The sequence below is a fragment of the Panthera leo genome, chromosome B3 (genome assembly GCF_018350215.1).
Source record: "Panthera leo isolate Ple1 chromosome B3, P.leo_Ple1_pat1.1, whole genome shotgun sequence".
Taxonomy (NCBI): Eukaryota; Metazoa; Chordata; class Mammalia; order Carnivora; family Felidae; genus Panthera; species Panthera leo.
Genome location: NC_056684.1, coordinates 126,756,404 through 126,772,396, shown reverse-complemented (window position 1 = coordinate 126,772,396; position 15,993 = coordinate 126,756,404).

Here is a 15,993-nt window from a genome sequence, read left to right as displayed (position 1 = left end):
AAAAGATCAGTAGTTGCCACAAGCTTAGGGGGAAGGGAAGGATGGGTGAATTGGCAGAGAACAGATGAACATTAGGGCAGCAAAACTATTCTGTTATACTATAGTAGTTGATTAGTACAATAATGGATGCTACAGTATGTTAATATATATTAGTCCAAACCCACAGAATGTACAACACTAAGAGTGAACCCTAATGTAACTATGAACTCTGAGGGATAAGGGTGTGTCAACATAGATTCATCAATTTGAATAAATTTGTAAGGGATGTTGATAATGGGGGAGGCTATGTATGTGTGAAGGCAGGGAATATATGGGCTGTGTCTAACTTATGGTCAATTTTGTAGCAAACCCAAAATCCCTCTAAAAAAATTAGGTCTATTAAAAATCTTCAAAGAAATTAAAATGTTAAAAAGAGAGAGGATCATTATATAAATAAATAAAAATTTCCTTCCACAAAATTTTTATAAAATGTATTTGGTGTTAAATATATGCATGGCATCCTGTTTTTTTGTGTTAGGGACTCAAAGTTAAAGCATAGGTGAGTTTTGTCTGCAAGATGCTCACGTTTTCTTTAGCCATACAAAACATATACACATGCAATAGTTTTCCTAGGTCATGTAATGGTGACTACCATAAGGAAGATTTAAATGAAGTTCTATGGACCTTCAAAAGAAGAAGTACTTCTTCCAAGGAAAGTTCTTTGGGATAAGTGGCATTATCACTGGTCTTGAAAAGAAGGAAGGATTCAGGAATATATATAAATGGTGAAGGTCTTTCCTGGTAGAAGGAATTGGAAAAGTAAAGGCATGTGGTTTAGATAGTGGAGGTTTAAGAACATATGCAAACCAAAATGTAGGATTCCATTCAGAGAGAAAGAAAGCTTGACCATGGAAAACCGAGAGGGGAAGATTGGAGTAGTCAATCTGAACAGGTGGGGCAGTGAACAGGCTAATCCCAGATGGAAGGAGAGATACTTCTTTCTCTGAGACAAGAAGAGGATGAATAAGTATTTGAAGTATATAGAAGTTGAAGAAATAGAATTCAGATACCTTTAAATAATTTATTTCACTAAAATATGAAGCAGCATCATTGGCAAGCGATCAGAGTGGTTTGGATATAGTTTAAGGCTTGAGATCCAGAAAAGCTTCAAAGAATGTACGGGAAATAATTGTGACAAATATCCTATTAGAGACCATTTGAAGACACAAGTCTCCCATGTACAGTTGAGCAGATTGTGGCTGCAAAACAGTGCCCAGATGAGATGCCAAAACAAGGGCCTGGAGGCGTGGACTCAGCCTGTGCCCACTCCAAACAGCACCTTTCTTCAATTCACAGAAAGGTTCCAAATGGGCAAGTAGTGGCCCTGAAAAAGATCTAAAGTGAAACTGATGTTCAGGTTTTATTAAAGACCTAAACTCTTAAGTGAACCTAGAGTACTTAAGAGCAATAATTTGTGCCTTTGTGTTAAAAATGTAACCAAAAATTTTAAAAAGGGTACCACTTAAGTTCCTTTCACCCTAGAACTAGAGCGCAATGAGGCATTTCAGAACCATGGTATCTAAATTCCGTACAGGAAGAAGCAGTCACTTTTAAAAAATAGGATTTCCTTCCACCTTAGTTATGTTGGCAACATTCCCAAAGCTATTGAGAGGTGTAAATAATTTGCCAATATATTTACAATGTGGATTTAATTAGATAAAATTTCACTTTAGTCAAATAGCTTTTCGAAATCACAGCTTGGTTTGGGCATCCTATCTTGAAAACATAGCTGGTGTTTTCTGGAAATTCTTAATGAGCGGTCTGGTAGGCAAATTCTAAATAAAAGACATTCTTCAGATGCTCTTCGGATGCTATTTTAGGTAAATTGTGTCTTTCAGGAGTAATTCAAGTTGTTGAAAGTTAAAGGCATTAATCGTACTTAGATGGACATAATTTCAATACTGAGGGCAACACTCAACCATCTAATTTATGATACCTATGCATCAATCAGAAATGAGGACAATCAATCTTACCCCATTTCATTGGGGATATAGAGAGATGATGCAAATACAAGGAAAGAAAGAATATCTTGCCCTTTTACAACCTACTTTGTTACCATGAAATGTCAAACTATACACAACGTACTATTTCACTTCTGAATTGTAGAATTCCCAGACTAATAAAACTTAAGTAGTTGAAAATGATTATGGCCTCAAAGGCACTTAGGTAGGCTGTAGAAATAATACCTTCTCACCTGTCCCTGGCCTGACTTGGTGGGTGCTGCAGGAGAGAAACCTAATTCAGATAATGCAGAACAGCATGGAGTCCCGAATGATCCCATCACATTGATTTTCAACTGGTGTCAATCAACTGAAATGAATGCACTTTTTATTTTGGCATTGTTTACCTCTTACACACTGAGACAACTGATTTGATTCAATCGTTGATTCTTCTCTGTGACTGCTATCCAGTGTAAATAGACTTTTCACTTCTATTTGGTGATGAACAAACAGCCTTGGACTGTGCACATCACCTACGTATTACCAGTCACTGTTCCTGGGCTGTCTAATGTACAGAAGTAGGGGGCTTCCAGATTAAATAAGTCCTCAAAGTAAATGCTCAATATAAATTCCAAGCATTTTTATCTTTAGAAAGAAGTATTTCTTTAAAGAAGGTGGTTTTATAGAATCTGGGCTTCCCTGATTTTCATACCACTTCTAGGAATACAGTACTTTTCTATTTAGTTACACTGGCTTTAGAACTTCCTGTATAATTACTCAATAAAGATGCAGTTTCCTTTATTTTTCCAATTGTTATATTTCTAGGTCTTTCCATAATTATAGGCACAGAGACCCAATTTGTTCCACCCTTTACTACTAAATTAATTAGCTATCTTTTCATAAAACTAATGTCACTTTAACTCTGTGGCTTTTTTTTTTTCACTAAAAATGATAATAATCTCCATTATACTACAGAATATTTCCTTAAAAAAGAAGTCAATGAAGTTGTAAAGAAAATACTAAATACTGCTATGCTGTCCCATTCTCCCTTCCATTGTCCCAAATCACTCTTCCGGCTGTGAAACTGTCAGGCATAGCATGACATCTGCTAAAAATGAGTTCAACCCAGCATCTTGTCAGATGTAGTCCATGTTTTGTGTTCTCTGATCTTCTAAAAAGAACAAACAAATCCAGAGCGTAGGAAGGTACTTAGATGGCTTCTAGGGAAGCTGTCATTTCCATTGTAGCTTTGTTCTTTACTGCAGAGAGAGGCAGATACTAAAAACTGCCAGAAGAAAAGAGAAAAAATAAAGTAGCATCACCAGCATGTGGATAAGTGCCAAGTAGAGGAAGATGCTGGACCACAAGCAAAGATGGCTATAGGTGAAGATACAAAATAAGAAGAGAGTATCTGAATATTTTAGTGAATACTTAGAGCTAAGAGGATGGGGTAGCGTAAGGTGCAGAAATGTTTCATTACTAAAAATTATACTTAATGATGTTTAGCATTCTGGTTATAAAATGTTCAAATATTTGCCTCAAATATTCTCTCTGGTCGATAGAAATTATGGAGACACAAGCAAAATATGTCTGTAAATGTGTGTTTATGTGTATGTGTGTGTGTGTGCGTTTGCGTATAAATGACTCTATCATTCATTATGTTGAAGGGAACAAAATGCTTACAGTGTTGAACAACACATAAGAATCTATTTTCTACAAAATACTTGAGCACATATATACAAATATGTACAAGTATGCTCACAGCAGCATTGTTAGTGGTAGGAGAAAAAAGAAAACAATTGAGAGAGAGAGAAGAATTACACAATATCCACAAATGGAAAGCTGTGCAGCCATTACGATAACCGAATTAGATTCTGACTTAGAAAAATATCTACTGCATATTGTTAAATGAAATAGCAAGCCTCAGAACAAAATGAAGAATCTGATCCCAATTTGTTTAAAGACCCAAACGAAATTGTAGCTGAACATAAAGATGCATATTTATGTGCACAGAAAAATTCTCCAAGGATAATAAACACAGAACCATTAAGGGGAAGAAGGCAGAGGAGGGCGTACACTTTTTACTACATACACTTACATATTATTTGAATTTGTTAAAGCAAGCATGTTTTTCTTGTTTAATTTAACTAAAACAAAAAGATTAAAAGAAAAGCGTACATTTTGTTCTTGGGGTAAGTGAATTTTTGCATAGTTCTGAGGGGAAGGAAAAGTGTCAGACTTCTACATAGACCCTTCCATTTATATTTTAGTACCTCTGGCCTTTTTTTAAAGGTAATAAATATATGTAGTTGATGACTACAGAGTGACTTATTTATTCTTTGTCTTTGCTTTGAAGTCAAGAAATATTTGTGTTCTCCTCACCACATGCCTCCTTTCTGGATCCCCTGTTTTCCATGTGGTCTGTTACTACATCTTGGGATCTGCATATTAAACCTCAATTGTCTCCTGACTTTGAATTCCTTGATTAAAAGGGAATTAAATTATAGTACAGAGGGGTATCCAAGGTATATGTGTATGGAGCAGTGAGTTCAGATGTGGCACAGAGAGTTCTAGCAAAGTGTGTCTTCAAAGCAGACAAAAAAGCAATGTTCCGTGAGTTAGTTTAATGCAAAGAGATACGGGAAAGACAGGTATTTATTTAATCTCTTTTGAAAAAGCAGTCATATGTTAGGAGAGACTTACATGTCTTAGATGACTTACATGTCCGAGTAGCTACTGTCCTTGTAAAAAATGTATATTGAGTTGCAAAAGCATCCACACGGCACTTTCAAATGTGTTTTGCAACTTGTTCCATGTGGTTGGCAGGTTCTGGCAAAGCATAAATTAACTACCCGTGTGTTTGTCATACCGTTACATATTGTAGCTATGTGACGACACGAACGACTACTTTACTATTTTCAAAATGATTATATTCAATGACTGGATACAAAAAACATTAAAATACACATAGCGATGGCACAGAGTTAGCTACACTGTGGTATCAAAATTATGTGTCAGGTGCACTAATGCCTGGATGGCAAATGTTGTCCATTTTCTTCTGTCTTCAGCACTGTACTGCCATTTGGACCTTCCTCCAACAACTACTTAAAATATTGGAATAACCATCTTATTCATCCCCCTACGTCCATTTTCTCTGTGATCCAAAATATGTCTCCCACTGCCAAACTAATCTTCCTTATGCCTAGTTGTTTTACAGAGTTCTAAAGTCTTCCATGTTTTGCTCTTTCCTGGTAAATTAAGAATAAACACCACATGGGGTGGGTGGCTCAGTCGGTTAGGCATCTGACTTCGGCTCAGGTCATGATCTTGAAGTTCATGAGTTCGGCCCTGCATCGGGCTCTCTGCTGCCGATGCAGAGTCCTCTTTGAATCCTGTCTCCCTCTCTCTTTGCCTCTTCCCCCACTCGTGTGCACGTGCTCTCTCTCTCTCTCTCTCAAAAATAAATAAACATAATTTTTTTTTTTTAAGAATAAACCCCACAGCCTACCACTGGAAGCTTTTCATCACAAGGATTCAACTTACTATCTCTGTCTTTGTTGTTCTATACCTTCTACCTGAAATCTGGATGGCCCTTCCCCACCACTGCCTTTTGAAGTTCAACCAAGTCTTTTTTATTTTTCTTTTTAAACTTTTATCTTTAATTGAAGTACAATTGAAGTTGACATGCAATACTATATTAGTTTCAGATGTAAAACATGGTGATTCAACAATTCTATACCTTATGAAATGCTCAGCTCAAGTGTAATTACCATCTGTCACCATACAAGGTTATTATAGTATTATTGATTATAGTCTCCATGCTATATTTTTCACCCTCCTGACTTATTTATTTTATAACTGGAAGTTTGTACCTTTTAATCCCTTCACCTGTTATGCACATCCCCTCTCCCCTGTCTTCTCTGGAAACCACCAGTTTGTTCTCTGTATTTATGAGTCTGTTTCTGTTTTTTCTATTTGCTCGTTTGTTTGGTTTTTAGATTCCACATATAAGTGAAATCATATGTATTTTTCTTTCTCTGTCTGACTTACTTTACTTAGCACAATGCCCTCTAGGTCTGCCCATGTTGTCACAAATGGCAAGATTTCATTCTTTTTTATGGGTGAGTAATTCAACCAACTCTTAATTTGTGCTCAATTTGCAGAGAGCCCAAGATTTCATAGTGGAGTGAGATATTGAACTGAGTCTTAATCTTCTATTTTCAGTTGTCTGAAATGGAAATAAATAGCTATATTTTGGGAAAGGGCACCAAGAACTTAGTGGTTGATAAATAATTCACAACTGTCTAATTTTTCCACTAATGACCATTAAATGCCAGATGTCTACCTTTATGTTTTAATTTTCATTTTTTTACTATTATGTTCTCTCCAGATCTCCCACTTGCTCTCCAAGATAGATTTAATGCTTTTTAGGAATAAGGGAATAGGGACAGATTCTGTCTGTTTAGTGTGTCTGTTATAGTTAAACAGTGCTAGGATCTGGAAGCATATCATTCAGATTTCAGTCTTCTCTCTTATGTCACTTGTGAATCCCATTCAAAATCTTTGCCTTCTGTTTCCTCAGGCATAATATAGAGAGTATCAGACTTAGCTTGAAAGGCTCTCAGATAACTCAAAAGAAGTAATATATGTAAGATGCCCAGCACAGTGCGAGTAGTTGATGGATATTTGTTAAAAACGATTAACTGGCAGGTACAAATGATTATCTGTGTTACTCGCTCTGCATTTTTGAGTAAATTGCAATCAACACAGACCCATAGTGAACAAAAGAGTATGACTGAATGAAAAAGTAGCTGAACTTGTACCTGAAGTGCTTTTGCTCTTAAGATCCTTCCTTCATTGTTTCCCATGTTTCTGGCAAAACCTTTAATTCCTATCTCTTAATCAAGGGGGTTGTATCATATGGTGATACATATGTACCATATTCTATAGTCATAGGGAAGTTCTCACTCTCTGAGCATAAACTGCAATTCAGAGTTTTCATATTCTTGTCTTTCACTCTTTATTTTGTGAGTAGTTTCATAATTTTTATCTTTCAGAAAGAGTTCGTATATAGCAGGCCCTCAACATGTTTTAGGAGAAGGAAAGGAAAATTATACCCCTTTTATGGCCTGGCATTTAAAAAACTACTTTCAGGGGCACCTGGGTGGCTCAGTCGGTTAGGCATCCAACTTTGGCTCAGGTCATGATCGCACGGTTTGTGGGTTCGAGTCCCGCATCGGGCTCTGTGCTGACAACTTGGAGCCCGGAGCCTGCTTCGGATTTTGTGTCTCCTTCTCTCTCTGCCCCTCCCCCACTTGTGCTCTGTCTCTGTCTCTCAAAAATAAATAAATATAAAAAAAAATTTAAAAACCACTTTCAATACATTATCTCATTTATTCCTTACTTCCATTTTATGGGATGACTACAGTTATCCTTATTTATACATGAAGAAGAAGGTAGCTTAAAAGATTAATGAGAGGAAAGGCTAGAATCCAAAACATATAACTGTTGGTTCAAATCCAGTCTATATCTTTCTATTTAATATTTGAAACTGTTTTGGATACACATTAGTTTAATGGGTCTATGACTTTGTAGGTCCAAAACCTATTTCTTGGATTTGGGAACATTCTAGGTATAGAGTAAGCTGATTCTATCAGGTTGTGCTGATTGCCCTTAAATAAAATAATTTTTAGGAAAAAATAGGTTAGTAGTTCTCAAACTCCTTGCTCTAAATGTGTGCACATCTCTAGGTAAGCCTGCAACTATAGTTTTCTAATTTATGTTGTAATGTTCATTATGAAATATGATGATAATCTCTCAAAATTATGGCATTTTGAAATAAGCTTACAGCATTCTACATCTATAACAATCCCCAGGAACTAAAGATTATTCAAATTAAATAATTTGAAAAATCAAGTAAAAATTCCTCATATTATCTAATAATGGAAATAATATATAGAAATAGATTATGCTGAAATAAATTGCTACATACCAATAAAAAAAAACCCTCGGGTTCCCTCTTCCTTTCTCACTCTTTAAAAAATTTCTTATATTTATTAATTGCATTTAAAAATATCCAAAGAATAATTAAAATTCGGCAGCAGTCTACCATTTTCTAAGCTGCTGCAGGTGAATTTCCACTGGAAAAACCTAGGGTCATTTAAGGTACTGAGGGGATTTTTTTTCTGTTTTGATTATTCTGGAAAGGAAGATTAGTATGGAAGAAGCATAAAGCCAAACCTGTTCAAATTAATCCAGACATATACAAAATGCCAAACACAAAAGGTCAAGAAATTTCTATTTCTAGAATATATGTAGCTGGTTAATTTATAAATTAGGTATCCCTTAAAGCCTTGGTGATTTTATTAGGCTATATCCACTGAGGAAATTAAACATTTCTACTTTGCATTGTGTATTCAACAATCAGGGCTCAGCCAGTGGAATTTTTTTTTTTTTAATCTAGGTAATTTTATCAGTGGTAGTTAACAGTCTCAAATATCTAGAGCTCTATACAGAGATAATGAAAAAAATATATAATTATAACCTTCTATTTGAGAATCCTTTATTTATGATTGAGATACTATTCAAGCATAAGTCACTTCTTGAACTGTGGCTAAGCTTTAGAATCTCCTTTTGTCTAAGTCAAGAACACCAATCTTTGAGCTTATTGAGGAAAATCAGTGCTTAGGACAAATGTGAAATTTACAAAGGGTCAATCTTCATTAATGCAATTTGCAATAATAGCAAAACAGAATAAATAACACCCATTTTAATTGGGATTCTCTATTAATAAAATAGGCTGTGCACAGCAGCCCCTAATTGGCACAGTTTTCTTTATGTGCTCATTGTCTAAAAGGCCTATACAGAAAGAACAGGTGGTAACAGAAATTATTATAAGAGCAGTACAAAGTACTAAGGAAAAATCAGACCCATTTAAAGAGTGAACTATTCATATAAAATTAGAGCTTCCTTAGTTTTATGACAGTAATATCTTTTCTTGAAGTTCCACAACCCCTCAGGAATGAATAGAGGGCTTTTAATTTATTTTTAAATCCTATCCAGACTATGATACCACATATTTTCTTCAATCCCTATCTCTATTGCATCAGCTAATGGGCATACCACAGAAAGGATACTTCGCTTGGCTTTGGGTTTGAGGGAAATATATTGGTAAAGAACAAAGGGAGTTGTCTTTTTTAAGTTTTGATTAGCTGAAGTAAGTTTTATTTTATAAATTAACAAATATTGAAATAAAAATACATTAGGTTTTCTACAGCAAAATGATCAGGACATAATTTCCTAAATGAATTCAAAGTAATGTAAATATTAATATTTCACTTATTAAGCAGTTCTTCAAGTCTCCTACAGTTATTCTCCTAAGTATGTAATGAATATAGTTAATTACTGAAAATCAGAGAAAGGAAAAAAAACAACAACAAGGAATCCCACAATGGAGAGAGTTATGATTTAGATATCAAATATTCCATTGGCTCTATTCAAGGACCAAAACCAAATTGAAGAGGTGTCATTGAAAGATATACATTTTTTACTTCTCTTTTATTAGCTACCTGTGAGACATTCTAGACAAGTCAGAAAAAGTCTTGATGGACCAACTTGTCAACAGACATAATGGAGCCATTTTAATGTCAGTCACCTTGGAAAGAGGAATGTGGAATCAGAAAATGTACTGACGGTAGTTTCCAGTGTGAGTTTCCCAGAACTTTCGCTGACATTAAAATAACTTAATAAGAAGAGAGCTAGAATATAAGATAAGAAGAGAGCTAGAATATAAGAGAGGCACACAGAGGCAGACCAGAAGAAAGAAGAAGAGACAAAGAGAAGCCACAAAGAGGCAAAGAAACGTGTATAGAATGTGTATGGGCTCCACACCTGTGTAAATACATAAGGGTTTCATGAACTCAAAATTCTCTTCAGCCTTGACCCAAAGCAAAAGAATATTACTTTAGCAACTATCACCCAAGTGCACAATCCTTTTAAAAATAGATCCTTTGTGAATTGTATTAATCACTATGTATGGAACCTTTCAGTCTGAAGGGTAAATTTCAAGGTGTTGAAGCAATGTCAGTATGGAGGGTGTTGCTTTTGGAGGAAAGCTGTCAGGTCTTTCATGGGTGCTGTCAAGTACAAGTTGTCAATATGAGTAAGAGACTTTAGGGGCACTTATAAGAGGGAGTGTGAGGGTAAATGTTTGACGAGGGAACGTGGGGTTAAATTGCTGGGAGCCCTTTCTATTTTTTTAATTAGAAATTCCATCTAGCAGTTTCTAGCCCACAGGGATTCTGAGGCCAAATCTAGAGGAATGTGTTTACAGAATGACTGAAATCTGTAGGGTTGGGACCATAGTGACATCAATATTTAAAAGCCATTTTGACTTAAAATTAGCATCATTAATTGTGTTTTAAAAGTTAACATCTTCTGAGAATTTCTCACCCTCAGAGTTTTCCCCCGCCCTCTTACTTTGCTAGTTAAAGAGTGGTTAACACGTAACTGAAAACGCCAACTGTGTTGGAAATCCAAATGATCGTACTTGTTAGAGGGGAACAAGGTGTTTGGCCTGAGTGCGGGGAATGCACTGGTCAGACCAGCTCCCACCACCCACATGAAGCCAGCGGAGCCCTCTCAGTTCATAACTTTCACACCACTCTGTGTTTTGCTTTGGGTTCCCTTAATTCAAAGCCTGTGATCTTTGGAAATGGTTTTGTTTTCCCATGGTCTTAGTTGGGCTTCCTAGAGAGCAGTGCCTGGCAACAGCTCTCATTCTCAGCCCCACTTGCACTCTAACAACAGACCTCTTGTAATGACTCCAGCACAGGGGTAGGATTAGGATATTTGTCCAAGAGACCTGGCTTTTCTCAGTCTCACACCTTCTGATTTTGAAAAGAAGCAAATTTGTTCATGAGTTCTAGAGAAGTCATTTTCATTCTCCTGTGGACCCTTAGACCCAACCTCTAGAGATAGCAAGGTAATTTTTCAAATACTCAAATCTTCATGGTAGCATATGAAGACTCCAACACATAGAGTTAGTTTCATCTTTCAATTACCATCAATTGAAACTGGTCAGGATAACAACCGTCTTTGTTCATTCTGGCTGCTATATCAAAATACCAGAGACTGGGTAGATCATAAACAACAGAGGTTTATTTCTCAGAGTTTTGGAGGCTGGAAGTCCAAGATCAAGGTGCCAGCATGGATGGGTGAGAGCCTTCTTCCAGGTCACAGACTTCTACTTGTGTCTTCACATGGTGGAAGGGGTAGGGATTTCTCTCTGGGGTCTCTTTTATAAAGGCACTAATCCTATTCATGATGGTTCTTTTCTTCCCTTATGACTTAAGCACCTTCAAAGACCTCAACTCCTAATACCATCACTTTTGGGAGTTGGAATTCAGTATATAAATTTTACAGGGGCATATTCAGACCTCACAGCAACAACATTCCAAATTCAAAGCTGGGTATCTGAAAGGAAAGATTCACCAACCAAATGACCAACCTGGAAATGCCATCATGCAAGTAATCTTCCTATCAAGGAGTATTTTCTAAACAATAGGATATACATGATAGAATAAATTATTAGTTTCTACAGTGACAAAAGATTTCCCTGATCAGATCAAGAACATACTATGACAAGCCGCACAAGAGGAGATCAAATATCTCACCAACATGTGATCTCTCCAGATAGGTTTGTGAACATCATGGCTGCATACACAGGTGGTGCACTGCCACAATTTCAAGGTACTAGACACCGAGATATCCAAGAGCTTGATCTGAAGCACATCTAAATGATGGTTAGCACCAGTACATATTTTTCTGCCACAGTGGAGGCAAAAACTGATTTGTTGACCCCTTTTTCACTGGGAACATTCTATGTTTTACCACTTTGGTGCTCTTCAATGAAATGACAAATATCAATGATGAGCCTGTGGCTCATGCTTCTAATTTTGTTTAATCAATAAAATATCAAATTCAATTCAGTGTATTTAGAAACAAAAGCAAGTATTTTATTTGCCCTTAAAGTGTTTGCTTTGAAACTTGAAAAAATAATGATTGAAATTTAGGCTCATCCCATGAGGAGGAAATGGAAATATTTAATTTAAATAGCTATACAATGCATATAGCATGTAAAGAATAGTCAATATTAGTTCACTCTACCTTTTTTTTTCTTGATAGTAATAATACAAACCATCTGTGTGTGTGTGTGTGTGTGTGTGTGTGTGTGTGTGTGTGTTCTCTTTTAATCAGTGTATCTATTCTATGAATTTACCAATGCCACACAAATTAATATGTACTGGATAATTCTTTGGGAAAATGACCCATACACCTGAATTAAATTTGAAACAATCTCCATGAACATCTTCATATGTACATGATATGCATATTAATTTTCTGCTCCAGGAATTTTTTCTATATCATAATACTTCATATGTATATATTTATTTCCAGACTTTACCAAATAGAGAAGAACCTCATGCATTTCTCTGAATATTTACTCAGAAACCAATGTCACTAAGTAGTTGTTTTACTCTTCCTTTTACAATTCATGAAAGAGATTTGGTTTATGTGTTATTTATATAACATATGTATGTTAAGTAATTGAGATAAGTAATTAAAGTGAATATGAGTATGTTATCCAAATTTAACATATGTACTCACTGTCAAAGAATCAGTTGGTAAAAATCACATGTTTCCAGAAGGTTATATGTATGTGTGTGTAGATATATATGTTCTTGGTATGTAATATCATTACAGCTTCCCAATGTTATTTCCAATAGCCTTAATAATGTATAGTAGACTTTATGAAAAGAAGTACTACCAGAGGCCTGATTTAGGATACTGATGTTTAAAATAATGCTAATTTTGGGGGCACGTGGGTGGCTCAGTTGGTTAAGCGGCCGACTTCGGCTCAGGTCATGATCTCACGGTCCGTGAGTTCAAGCCCCGCGTCGGGCTCTGTGATGACAGCTCAGAGCCTGAAGCCTGCTTCAGATTCTGTGTCTCCCTCTCTCTGACCCTCCCCCATTCATGCTCTGTCTCTCCCTGTCTCAAAAATAAATTAACATTAAAAAAATTTTTTTAAAAAAATAAAAAAATAAAAAATAATAAAATAATGCTAATTTTTAAGAGCTAAACTTAATAAACAAATCTCTTTTTTCAAACTATTTTTTACTATAATTTTACTATTGTTTATAGTTTACTTGCCTCAAAAGTACACTCATTTGCATAAAATATTAAATCACACATAAGACAAATATTAAATACCTATGAAATTAGGCAATATGGAAAGATTGTATGTCATTAAATTAGGACTAAATGATTATTAAAACTGAATTTTTTTTTAACTTCATGGCAGCTAAGTTAAAAAAAATCATATGGGACAAAATGACAGCTATACCATTTATAACATATTAAAGGCACATATCAATATAGATGCTTTTAAATCACACAATATTCCCCATAAATATTATTTATTTCCTAAATTAAAAATAAACACATCTATTTTTCTGATCATCAAGGTGATTTCAGTACTAAATTCCAAGAGGAATTAGTTTTGTATCATGTTACATAAATATTATTGAATAAATTCTATTATGACCCTTAAAATTTGCAGAAGATAGGGAAACCACTCTTCACCAGATCATCTTTAAATTATTCTAGCATACACAAAACTTTTTGTGGATAGACTTCTATGAAAATTTGTACTTCTGTACATGTCTAGCATTTGAGCCTGATATATTTTTTTTAATGTTTATTTATTTTTGAGAGAAAGAGAGAGAATATGAATGTGAGCAGGGGAGAGGCAGAGGGAGAGGGGGACAGAGGATCCAAAACAGAAAATGCACTAACAGTAGAGAGCCTGATGCGGGGCTCGAACTCACAAACTGTGAGATCATGACCTGAGCTGAAGTCAAATGCTTAACTGACTGAGCCACCCAGGCGGCCCCTGATACACTTTCAATACAAAAACATAATGACTAAGTAGAGAGACTTAGCTATAGAGTGAAGGCTTGTTTCAGTCATAGTTCTGCAGTTTACTGACCATTTGATTTTTCATTTCATTCACACTCTATAAATTTGTTTGTTAAAAAGGTTATAATAACAAACATTTCAAATGAATGTGATGATGTATGTAATTGATATGACACATGATGCATTCAATTTATGCGAATGATGCATTCTTCCTAATTAAGGAGTCGATACTTTGGGGGCACCTGGGTGGCTCAGTCGGTCAAGTGTCCGACTTTGGCTCAGGTCATGATCTCAGTTTGTGAGTTCGAGTCCCACGCTGGGCTCTATGCTGACAGCTCAGAGCCAGGAGCCTGCTTCAGATTCTGTGTCTCCCCCTCTCTCTGCTCCTCCCACACTCATGCTCTGTCTCTGTCTCTCAATAATAAATAAATGTTAAAAAAAAATTTTAAAAAGGAGTCGAAACTTTGATTACATAATAATACCTTGAATTTGTAAAATAACTTATAAGTTAAGCACTTTTATGTGCATTATGTATTTGTAAATTTCAGAATTGTAAGACATGATTATTCTTATTTTTATCCATATTTATAGAGATAAAATTCACATATAATATTTACCTATTTTAAGTGTAGAATTGGATGTAATTTGGTAATTTTATACAGTTGAGTAATACCATTACTATCAAAATATAGACTATTTTTATCACTGTAAAAACTTTCCTGAGTTCCTTTGTTGTCCATCTTTTCCTATGACTCCTAGACTCAAGCAACCACTGACATACTTTCGTAATTATACTAAAGGGTACACCCTCTTTACCTTATTCATTTTTTCTTATTCTTAAAGATTTTCAATTGCTCTAGAACCATTTGTTGATACGACTGTTGTTTCACTGAATTACTTTGGCATTTAACTGAAAATCAATTGTATTTCTATGAGAAGACGTAAAACTATATGCTCTAATGAACTATATGTTTGTCTTTATGCTAATATCACACTATCTTAATTACTGCAGCTTCATAGTAAACCTTGAAAGCAGGTAGTGTGCTATCCAATCTTTCCATTTTTAAAATTGCTTTAAGATTGTCTATGCCTCCAGACAGAAATTTTAGAGTCAATTTGTGAATTTCTTGGGGGAAAAAGGCCTGCTATAATTTTGATTTAGATTATAGTAAATCTATAGATGGATTTGAGAAGAATCACTATTTAATAATATAAGCTGTACTGATTCATAAACAGTATATCTCTCCATTTATTTAGCTCTTTTTAATCTCCCTTAATATACTGAATTTTCAGTATTTGACATCATTTATTAAAGCATTCCTTATATAGTTTTTGCTATTTTAAATGGAACTGATGTTTTATAGTGTTCTCATTGTTTACTGCTTATACACACAGACACACACGTATAACGGATTCTTGTATTTTGGATGTAGGCCCTAAAATCTTGTTAAATTCATGTATTAATTCTAGTAGGATTTTTTTTAGGTTCTTTAGGATTTTCTACAAATAATGTATTAACCATATTTTCTACTTTCTCTGTTTGATTTTTTTACTAACCAAGGAGACACTGCCTCTGCCAGGGTTAGCTGATTCTAGAGATAGTAAATGACTTGCCTCAGAGCATGCCTCGTAAATGCAAACTAGCCATTCCAGAACCCATTACTCCAACAACCTTCTTATCAGGCTCTTATGTTCCAGGCTACTATTCCTCTGTCCTTATCACCCCAGGGCCTGATATCAAACAACTAGGGGCAGCCCCTATTCCCCTGTGCCCTCTGAATTTATTCAGACTAGCCAATTCTAAACCTACTAAGCCTCAGTCAGCCTTGCCCCTTCCTTCCCAGAAAACCACAAGGAAAGCCTTGTGTTCAATTCCCCTCTCTCTACCTGTGACCAACCTATGTTCTCTGCTATGGTCTCTTGAATGCCTGGGTACTCAGGAATTGTGAGTCATAACCTATCTTTTTAATGGCAACTGTCTCCTCAACTGCTGGACTCACAATACCTGAATAAAAGTAATATTTACTTTTTC